Source organism: Dermacentor silvarum, chromosome 4 (assembly GCF_013339745.2).
Source record: "Dermacentor silvarum isolate Dsil-2018 chromosome 4, BIME_Dsil_1.4, whole genome shotgun sequence".
Taxonomy (NCBI): domain Eukaryota; kingdom Metazoa; phylum Arthropoda; class Arachnida; order Ixodida; family Ixodidae; genus Dermacentor; species Dermacentor silvarum.
Window position 1 is genome coordinate 206265722 of NC_051157.2, and position 9539 is coordinate 206275260.

At 49.8% G+C, this 9539-nt stretch overlaps 13 non-coding genes across 13 annotated transcripts; all 13 read left to right on the forward strand.

Moving 5' to 3' along the window:
• The first annotated feature begins 720 nt into the window (after positions 1–720).
• Positions 721–802, forward strand: Trnal-aag (transfer RNA leucine (anticodon AAG)). Its single transcript has one exon. It is a non-coding gene; the product is annotated as a tRNA-Leu (tRNA).
• Positions 803–874: 72 nt separating this feature from the next.
• On the forward strand, positions 875–956 carry Trnal-uag (transfer RNA leucine (anticodon UAG)). Its single transcript has one exon. It is a non-coding gene; the product is annotated as a tRNA-Leu (tRNA).
• A 522-nt stretch (positions 957–1478) lies between these two features.
• Trnal-aag (transfer RNA leucine (anticodon AAG)) lies at positions 1479–1560 on the forward strand. Its single transcript has one exon. It is a non-coding gene; the product is annotated as a tRNA-Leu (tRNA).
• A 69-nt stretch (positions 1561–1629) lies between these two features.
• Positions 1630–1711, forward strand: Trnal-uag (transfer RNA leucine (anticodon UAG)). The gene has a single exon. It is a non-coding gene; the product is annotated as a tRNA-Leu (tRNA).
• A 220-nt stretch (positions 1712–1931) lies between these two features.
• Positions 1932–2013, forward strand: Trnal-aag (transfer RNA leucine (anticodon AAG)). The gene has a single exon. It is a non-coding gene; the product is annotated as a tRNA-Leu (tRNA).
• Positions 2014–2085: 72 nt separating this feature from the next.
• Trnal-uag (transfer RNA leucine (anticodon UAG)) lies at positions 2086–2167 on the forward strand. The gene has a single exon. It is a non-coding gene; the product is annotated as a tRNA-Leu (tRNA).
• Positions 2168–2386: 219 nt separating this feature from the next.
• Trnal-aag (transfer RNA leucine (anticodon AAG)) lies at positions 2387–2468 on the forward strand. The gene has a single exon. It is a non-coding gene; the product is annotated as a tRNA-Leu (tRNA).
• A 72-nt stretch (positions 2469–2540) lies between these two features.
• On the forward strand, positions 2541–2622 carry Trnal-uag (transfer RNA leucine (anticodon UAG)). The gene has a single exon. It is a non-coding gene; the product is annotated as a tRNA-Leu (tRNA).
• A 69-nt stretch (positions 2623–2691) lies between these two features.
• Trnal-aag (transfer RNA leucine (anticodon AAG)) lies at positions 2692–2773 on the forward strand. Its single transcript has one exon. It is a non-coding gene; the product is annotated as a tRNA-Leu (tRNA).
• A 72-nt stretch (positions 2774–2845) lies between these two features.
• On the forward strand, positions 2846–2927 carry Trnal-uag (transfer RNA leucine (anticodon UAG)). Its single transcript has one exon. It is a non-coding gene; the product is annotated as a tRNA-Leu (tRNA).
• A 72-nt stretch (positions 2928–2999) lies between these two features.
• On the forward strand, positions 3000–3081 carry Trnal-aag (transfer RNA leucine (anticodon AAG)). The gene has a single exon. It is a non-coding gene; the product is annotated as a tRNA-Leu (tRNA).
• Positions 3082–8118: 5037 nt separating this feature from the next.
• On the forward strand, positions 8119–8200 carry Trnal-uag (transfer RNA leucine (anticodon UAG)). The gene has a single exon. It is a non-coding gene; the product is annotated as a tRNA-Leu (tRNA).
• Positions 8201–8503: 303 nt separating this feature from the next.
• Positions 8504–8585, forward strand: Trnal-aag (transfer RNA leucine (anticodon AAG)). The gene has a single exon. It is a non-coding gene; the product is annotated as a tRNA-Leu (tRNA).
• The last annotated feature ends 954 nt before the right edge of the window (positions 8586–9539 follow it).

Genomic DNA, 9539 nt, shown 5'->3' on the forward strand with positions numbered 1-9539 from the left:
TCAGTTAAAACGTTTTTCTCTCAGCTTCACACCAACACTCTTCCAGTAAAACCATGGTTGAAAGAGAAAGGACTGTTTGTACCATGGTCAGTTAGCTGTCTCATCTGCTCAAAGCCTGAGACAATCGAACACATTTTCTTAGATTGCTGGGATGCAATATTCCACTGGGATGTCTTGCAGAGGACACTGAAAAAAGAACTCCCTATATCACCCTACGGTATCCGCTTTCTCCCGGTTGAAAATGAAAATGGCGTGCCCTATGACATGATCATGACTCTGAGCCTACACAGCATTTGGAAAACACGAATGGCCATACGAAATGCTGATGTGGACGCCAAACTAGCCAGACAGTATTTTATTGAAAGTGTCTCTCAAATAAGAGATGTGTATAAATTGCAGGTTGAGCCACCAGACTGGTTACCTGTGTTAGATACACTGGTAACCTTAAAGCGTTTTTAATACATGCACTAACACAAGGACACGTAATGCTCATTATAACACTGTTTTTTCTCTCCAAAGTAAGGTGAATGCTTTGTATCTGTGACAGACCGGCAATAAAGAAAAGAAAAAAAAAAGTTGCCGAGCGGTCTAAGGCGCTGGTTTTAGGCACCAGTCTCCTCGGAGGCGTGGGTTCGAATCCCACCGCTGCTATATTGTGTTGCTTTTTTTACGTGCGTTCTTCGGCAAAAAGCGCACGCGACCGTCACTCGGCAGAACAGTGGTAGCGAGGCCGAGCGGTCTAAGGCGCTGGTTTAAGGCACCAGTCTCCTCGGAGACGTGGGTTCGAATCCCACCGCTGCCATATTGTGTCACTTTTTTTACGTGCGTTCTTCGGCAAAAGGCGCACGCGACCGTCACTCGGCAGGAGAACAGTGGTAGCGTGGCCGAGCGGTCTAAGGCGCTGGTTTTAGGCACCAGTCTCCTCGGAGGCGTGGGTTCGAATCCCACCGCTGCTATATTGTGTTGCTTTTTTTACGTGCGTTCTTCGGCAAAAAGCGCACGCGACCGTCACTCGGCAGAACAGTGGTAGCGAGGCCGAGCGGTCTAAGGCGCTGGTTTAAGGCACCAGTCTCCTCGGAGACGTGGGTTCGAATCCCACCGCTGCTATATTGTGTTGCTTTTTTTACGTGCGTTCTTCGGCAAAAAGCGCACGCGACCGTCACTCGGCAGAACAGTGGTAGCGAGGCCGAGCGGTCTAAGGCGCTGGTTTAAGGCACCAGTCTCCTCGGAGACGTGGGTTCGAATCCCACCGCTGCTATATTGTGTTGCTTTTTTTACGTGCGTTCTTCGGCAAAAAGCGCACGCGACCGTCACTCGGCAGAACAGTGGTAGCGAGGCCGAGCGGTCTAAGGCGCTGGTTTAAGGCACCAGTCTCCTCGGAGACGTGGGTTCGAATCCCACCGCTGCTATATTGTGTTGCTTTTTTTACGTGCGTTCTTCGGCAAAAAGCGCACGCGACCGTCACTCGGCAGAACAGTGGTAGCGAGGCCGAGCGGTCTAAGGCGCTGGTTTAAGGCACCAGTCTCCTCGGAGACGTGGGTTCGAATCCCACCGCTGCCATATTGTGTCACTTTTTTTACGTGCGTTCTTCGGCAAAAGGCGCACGCGACCGTCACTCGGCAGAACAGTGGTAGCGTGGCCGAGCGGTCTAAGGCGCTGGTTTTAGGCACCAGTCTCCTCGGAGGCGTGGGTTCGAATCCCACCGCTGCTATATTGTGTTGCTTTTTTTACGTGCGTTCTTCGGCAAAAAGCGCACGCGACCGTCACTCGGCAGAACAGTGGTAGCGAGGCCGAGCGGTCTAAGGCGCTGGTTTAAGGCACCAGTCTCCTCGGAGACGTGGGTTCGAATCCCACCGCTGCTATATTGTGTTGCTTTTTTTACGTGCGTTCTTCGGCAAAAAGCGCACGCGACCGTCACTCGGCAGAACAGTGGTAGCGAGGCCGAGCGGTCTAAGGCGCTGGTTTAAGGCACCAGTCTCCTCGGAGACGTGGGTTCGAATCCCACCGCTGCCATATTGTGTCACTTTTTTTACGTGCGTTCTTCGGCAAAAGGCGCACGCGACCGTCACTCGGCAGGAGAACAGTGGTAGCGTGGCCGAGCGGTCTAAGGCGCTGGTTTTAGGCACCAGTCTCCTCGGAGGCGTGGGTTCGAATCCCACCGCTGCTATATTGTGTTGCTTTTTTTACGTGCGTTCTTCGGCAAAAGCGCACGCGACCGTCACTCGGCAGAACAGTGGTAGCGAGGCCGAGCGGTCTAAGGCGCTGGTTTAAGGCACCAGTCTCCTCGGAGACGTGGGTTCGAATCCCACCGCTGCTATATTGTGTTGCTTTTTTTACGTGCGTTCTTCGGCAAAAAGCGCACGCGACCGTCACTCGGCAGAACAGTGGTAGCGAGGCCGAGCGGTCTAAGGCGCTGGTTTAAGGCACCAGTCTCCTCGGAGACGTGGGTTCGAATCCCACCGCTGCCATATTGTGTCACTTTTTTTACGTGCGTTCTTCGGCAAAAGGCGCACGCGACCGTCACTCGGCAGGAGAACAGTGGTAGCGTGGCCGAGCGGTCTAAGGCGCTGGTTTTAGGCACCAGTCTCCTCGGAGGCGTGGGTTCGAATCCCACCGCTGCTATATTGTGTTGCTTTTTTTACGTGCGTTCTTCGGCAAAAAGCGCACGCGACCGTCACTCGGCAGAACAGTGGTAGCGAGGCCGAGCGGTCTAAGGCGCTGGTTTAAGGCACCAGTCTCCTCGGAGACGTGGGTTCGAATCCCACCGCTGCCATATTGTGTCACTTTTTTTACGTGCGTTCTTCGGCAAAAGGCGCACGCGACCGTCACTCGGCAGGAGAACAGTGGTAGCGTGGCCGAGCGGTCTAAGGCGCTGGTTTTAGGCACCAGTCTCCTCGGAGGCGTGGGTTCGAATCCCACCGCTGCCATATTGTGTCACTTTTTTTACGTGCGTTCTTCGGCAAAAGGCGCACGCGACCGTCACTCGGCAGGAGAACAGTGGTAGCGTGGCCGAGCGGTCTAAGGCGCTGGTTTAAGGCACCAGTCTCCTCGGAGGCGTGGGTTCGAATCCCACCGCTGCTATATTGTGTTGCTTTTTTTACGTGCGTTCTTCGGCAAAAAGCGCACGCGACCGTCACTCGGCAGAACAGTGGTAGCGAGGCCGAGCGGTCATTCCTTTTCCGGCTTTCGAGCGATACGGTCACGGAATGTCGCGCTCCGTCGGAGCGGTATCAGCGGCCCCAGCGGGTCGCGGGAACAGGTTTTTTGCTGCTTCTGAAGATTACCAAGTTATTCTGCCGAACCTGCCAACAGGAAAAATTGTGCAAAACACAGTGTTTATGCATGCTGACGTTACTGCTAGACCCTACAGAGTGGAAGACTTCAGGGACACATTGCTTCATCTTGGTGTGCTGGCCGACGTTATCACGTTAGGGGCATACCAGATGAACCACGTCTGGGCTATCACCCTCAAGGACGCTGCGGCTACGGAGAAACTACTTGCTGCGAAGGACGTGAAGGTTAAAGAACACAAGTGCCTGATAGTCGACCCTAATGACCGAGGTATTCGCTTCAAGATTCACTGGCTGCTCCACGGTGTTGCAGACGAGGATGTGCGTGCCGCGCTATCGCCGTACGGGAAGGTGGTCGACGTGTCAAGGGAAAAGTGGCGTGCGCATGGCGTTCTCGACAAGGGCTCTACGACCCGTACGGTTACCTTGAAGTTGGGGCCGGGTTTCAAGATCGACGACATACCGCACCAAATCAAGGTGGCCGGTGAACCTGCGCTAATTGTTGTACCAGGCAGGGCCCCACTTTGCCTCCGTTGCAAATCTAGTGGGCATATACGCAGAGACTTCCAGGTGCCACGTTGTGCGCTTTGCCGACGGTATGGCCATGAGGACTCCCAATGTGCGAAAAGCTACGCAAGTGCTGTAGGATCCTTGAGGGGTGATGACACGTCAGAGCACCTCATGGACGAAGCTGATGCCGAAGAAACGGCGGGAGGTCAAACCTCAAGCATCGAGGCGTCTTCTGGGCCGACCACGGTAGACGGGGCAGACAACAGCAAGTCTTCCGAAGAAGAGTTCCCACCCCTCTCCCAAGGTACGGATGTGAAAGCTGAGCCTAACAAGAACACCGAGGACGCTACCGAAGACGCCGAGGCGGACAAGTCCGCGTGTATGGACGTCACAGAAGCACCAAGCTCTGGTGTGGCAGCAAAGCGGGCTCACGAGGATACCAACGAGACAACGGCGAACACCGACGGCGAAGGGCAACCACCAACCAAGGCGGCTATCGTTCGGCGGCCCTCACTGAGACCTCGACCGAACGTGGCCACCGGTAAAAGTGTGGCGGCAACGCCGCCTACAGCGCCAACGTAGCGTAAGATCTGCCATGGCACGACGCCCTGGCATGCGGCTTTTTGCTGAGAGTACCACCACGATTCCCAGCCTTTCTTCATAGTCACTATGGCTTCTATTCCTAAATCGCTACGTATCGCGACGATTAACGTCCGAGGGCTTGCGTCTAAACGAAAACAGAGTCAGCTGTACCGATTGGTGACCGAGTTTGACCTCGACATTGTGGCGATACAGGAAACTAAAGTTGATGGTGAAGTAGAGACTGGGAACATGGTTCGACGTTTTACGTTGTCTTATGACGCTGTGGTTAGCCATGCTGTAGGGACGTCTGCAGGTTGTTGCCTTCTTTTGCGCCAGAGCTTGGGCTTATCAATACAAGCGACATTAAGTTGTGACTCAGGGAGGCTCATCATCTGCGATTTTCTTTTTGCCGCTAAGGAGTGGCGTATGATTTGTGTGTATGCACCTAACAATGCGGAAGAGAGGCGAACCTTTTTCGAGCGTGTTAATCAATACTGTGACTGCCAGAAACTTGTCATTATTGCCGGTGATTTCAACTGTGTGCTTTCTGCAGTAGATAAAACTAGCAGACGAGATTTTAATGACATAAGCACTGTTATTCTTAGAGAAATTGTGAATGATGGTGGTATGGAAGATGTAGGGCAATGTTTGGAAGGTACGCGAACCGTCCAATTTACTCATTTTCAAAGATCGAGTCATGCCCGATTGGATAGAATATATGCGTCTTTGGATATTATACCTTTGTGTCAACAGTATCATGCTACGCCAGTCTCCTTTAGTGATCACTGCTTAGTTTATTTTACTATAGCAAGTCGAGAAGACTCAAGGAATAATTTTAATTGGCAGTTATGGAAACTGAATTGTAAGCTGATGAATGATGATGTTTTTGTGAAGCAAGTAACTGATTTATTTAAAAAACTCAAGGAAAACAACAAAATTCCTTGGGGAGAAAGATGGGAATTATTAAAGAATCAGGTTAAAATAAAAGCACTGGAACGTTCAAGTGCAGTAGCTAGAGAAGCAAGGTTTCAAGAAAAAACACTACGCACGAACCTTCAACTGCTACTTAATCAAGAATCGCTCAGACTGGGTGAATTTATGGACGATATACGAGTGGTGAAGCGCAAGCTGGAGCTTATCGATACCGAACGGTACCGTGGTGCCTTAATACGCGCAAGAGCTGAAAGGCTGATAAGCGGAGAATCGCCGACGAAAAGAGCGTTGGGGGCGGAAAAGTGGCATGCGCGAAGGCAGCAAATAGTAGAAATTGTACGTGCAGGTGTGATCACTAAGGATACTGACGAAATTGTTAGAACGTTTTCGGAGTACTATCGTGCGTTGTTTGCTCGCAGCGTAGTGAATATCGACCTTTTCAAACGTGAGTTTGTTTCCTTGATGACACGGTTGGACGATGTGACAAGAGAAGCTTTGGAGCAGCCCATCACAAATGAAGAGGTGGATTTTGCGATAGAAAACATGAACTTAGGGAAATCACCGGGTCCAGACGGCCTTGGTGCAGCGTTTTATAAAACATTTAAGGGAACAGTCTCTCCAATTCTAACGCGTATTTATAACGAAGCTTACGAGCTTAAGTCGCTACCTCCATCTTTTGTTACTGCGCATACGATTCTTATACCTAAATCTGATGATACAGTAAAATTACGAAATGTAACTGCCTATCGACCCATTAGCTTGACAAACAGTGATTATAAAATCTTCATGAAAGTGTTAGCTAAGAGATTACAAACTGTTATCTCGGAAATTGTAGGGAAGCATCAGACATGCGGCATTAAAGGGAGCTCCATCACTACGAACACTCACGTGGCACGTTCTATTCTGGAATGTTGTGATGTTACGGGTGCTGGAGTAGCCATGCTACAGATAGACTTCGAGAAGGCGTTTGATAGGGTTCCCCATGACGCTCTCTTGTGTGTACTAGACCATGTAAATGTAGGCCATGTTATTAGAGAAGGCGTCACGATGGCGTACAGCTCGTGCACGACGCAGTTAATAGTGAATAAAGTGGTTGGTGAGCGCATACCAGTGCTACAATCTCTGCGCCAGGGGTGCCCAATATCAGCATTGCTGTTTTGTTTGTACATCGAATCCTTTTGTCTACATGTTATTGCAAGCGAGCATATACGTGGGTTCAAACTGCAACAGGTAGAAGTGAGGTTGCTGGCCTATGCCGACGACATTGCCGCTTTTTGTACGGATTATGACAGTGTTCTGCATGTTATTAAAACTGTGGAAAGTTTTTGTCTTTCAAGTGGAAGCTGCGTGAACTGGGGAAAGTCTCTGGGGTTTTGGCACGGCTATTGGCCGTCTAAGCCAGACACTTTCGCGAATTTAAGATTCGTGACCACTCCTGTTAAATATTTGGGAGTGCCCTTAGAAAATTATCAGGACAGCGAACCTTACTGGCGCAACGAAATTGGCAACTTACGCGAGAAAACCAATAACTGGAATGGCTGGAATTTGTCAGTCTTGCAAGAGCGACAGTATGCAACTTATTTTTATAAGTAAGTTGTGGTATGTAATGCAAGTGATACATTGTTCAAGAATGAATGTCCAGAAACTGCACAGAATATTTGCAGTGTTCGTTTGGGGCTCCTCATGGGAGCGAACAAGCAGAACCAATTTGTTTAGGCGAGTCCCTGATGGCGGGTTGGCGTTAGGCCATTTGTATCTACGTCAAATAGTTAATCGGTTTATGTTCTTCAGAGACGTAAAAGATCCCTTCCTTCGAACATTGTGCCAGGTTCGGTTGGGTAATGCCCTACCAGATCTTGTTGTCTCAACGGATCGCATCCACGGATGCATTCGGGGTTATTTGAAAGAGGTTATTATGTCCACCCGTTTTTTGTGTGTGCGGTTTTCTACAAACTACTTAAGTGATGTGGGTCGGAAAAAGTTATACAGAGACCTGTGTGATGTGGTGTTACCTGTGCCGCTATATATATCTTTGTACAGTACCTCAAGAGGAAAGGATGTGCTTAAGCGTGTCAAGAAAATGATGGTACCACCAGGCGTCAAAACATTTTTCTTTCGTTTACACACCGGGACACTGACCGTCAAGACATGGATGGCAGAAAGGGGACTTTTGTGCCCTGGGGAGTACACTGCCAAATTTGTAAGCGAGACGAAACTATTGACCATGTGTTTTTAGAGTGTTGGGACGCGGTATTCCTGTGGGACATTCTACAGAGGACCCTTAAGAAAGATTTTCCGCTGCACCCTCAAGGAATCCGATTCTTGGCTATCGATAACGAAGATGGAGTACCTTATGATTTAATTATGCTCATTGTATTGCACAGTGTCTGGAGATGTCGCATGGCCGTCCGAAATGCAGATGTTGACGCCAGAGCAGCTCGCCAATACTTCAAAGAAAGCATTCACAGATATGTAGAAGAACAGAAAGCACGAATACCTGTGCCACACTGGCTGCCTTGTGTAGAATTGCTTTTGAATATGAAATTTATTTAGAATTACTTTCTCCAAGACAGGAGAAACCTTTTAGCATTTGACTATTTTTATGTATTTCAGTCCTGTATTTCTTGTAACTGGCAATAAAGAAAAAAAAATAGCGAGGCCGAGCGGTCTAAGGCGCTGGTTTAAGGCACCAGTCTCCTCGGAGACGTGGGTTCGAATCCCACCGCTGCCATATTGTGTCACTTTTTTTACGTGCGTTCTTCGGCAAAAGGCGCACGCGACCGTCACTCGGCAGGAGAACAGTGGTAGCGTGGCCGAGCGGTCTAAGGCGCTGGTTTTAGGCACCAGTCTCCTCGGAGGCGTGGGTTCGAATCCCACCGCTGCCATATTGTGTTGCTTTTTTTACGTGCGTTCTTCGGCAAAAAGCACACGCGACCGTCACTCGGCAGGAGAACAGTGTTAGCGTGGCCGAGCGGTCTACACGTTTTATCATTTGTAACATTTGATTTTGTACGTCGACGACGGCAATAAAGAAAAAAAAAGGCCGAGCGGTCTAAGGCGCTGGTTTTAGGCACCAGTCTCCTCGGAGGCGTGGGTTCGAATCCCACCGCTGCCATATTGTGTTTGCTTTTTTTACGTGCGTTCTTCGGCAAAAAGCACACGCGACCGTCACTCGGCAGGAGAACAGTGGTAGCGAGGCCGAGCGGTCTAAGGCGCTGGTTTAAGGCACCAGTCTCCTCGGAGACGTGGGTTCGAATCCCACCGCTGCCATATTGTGTCACTTTTTTTACGTGCGTTCTTCGGCAAAAGGCGCACGCGACCGTCACTCGGCAGAACAGAAAGCTTTTCGCATTCAGGCCCGTCAATATGCAAGGAAGTCAAACGCCTATTTTTGGAGCGAATACCGCAATTGTCGAGCGAAGTAAAAGATACGTTAGAACAACCAATAACAGAAAACGAAGTGATGGAAGCTATCGAAGACCTGAACCCTGGCAAGTCACCAGGACCGGACGGTCTTGTGCAGTTTGGTACAAAACTTTCAAGGACCACCTAGCTCGTAGTCTAACCGCAGTTTTCAATGAAGCATATGAACTGAAATGCTTCCACCATCCCTTTGGCCAGTCCCATACAGTACTAATTCCGAAAACCGAAGAGACCGAAAAGCTCAAGCACTTTCCTCTTACGGACCCCATAGCGCTGACTAACTGCGACTACAAAATTGATAAGGTACTGGCACGTCGGGTTCAGTCAGTTATCAAGGATATAGTCGGCCCGCACCAGGACGTGCGGCATTCGCGGAACAAGAACGATTTGACCAACATTCATAAGATAAAGTGCGTGCTAGGGTGTTGTGACGCCATGTACGATGCAGTGGCGATCCTCCAGCTGGACTTGGAGAAAGCGTTTGATTGCGTTTGGCATGAGATCTTGCTTACCATCCTGAAACATGTCAATTTTGGCCACATAATCACTGAGGGGGTGACCATGGCGTACCGGGCTGCTGTACAGAGACTTATAATTAATCAGACATTGGGGGCCCCATTAATGTGAGCGCTCCGTTCGCCAGGTTGTCCACTCAGCCCACTCTTGTTTTGTGTTTACCTAGAAACTTGTGGTCAGGCTATAATCCAAAATAATCACATTAACGGATTTCAACTGCAAGCAGCAGAGGTCAAGTTATGGGCTTATGCTGACGAGTGGCTGTATGCTGCAAAGATACGCAGA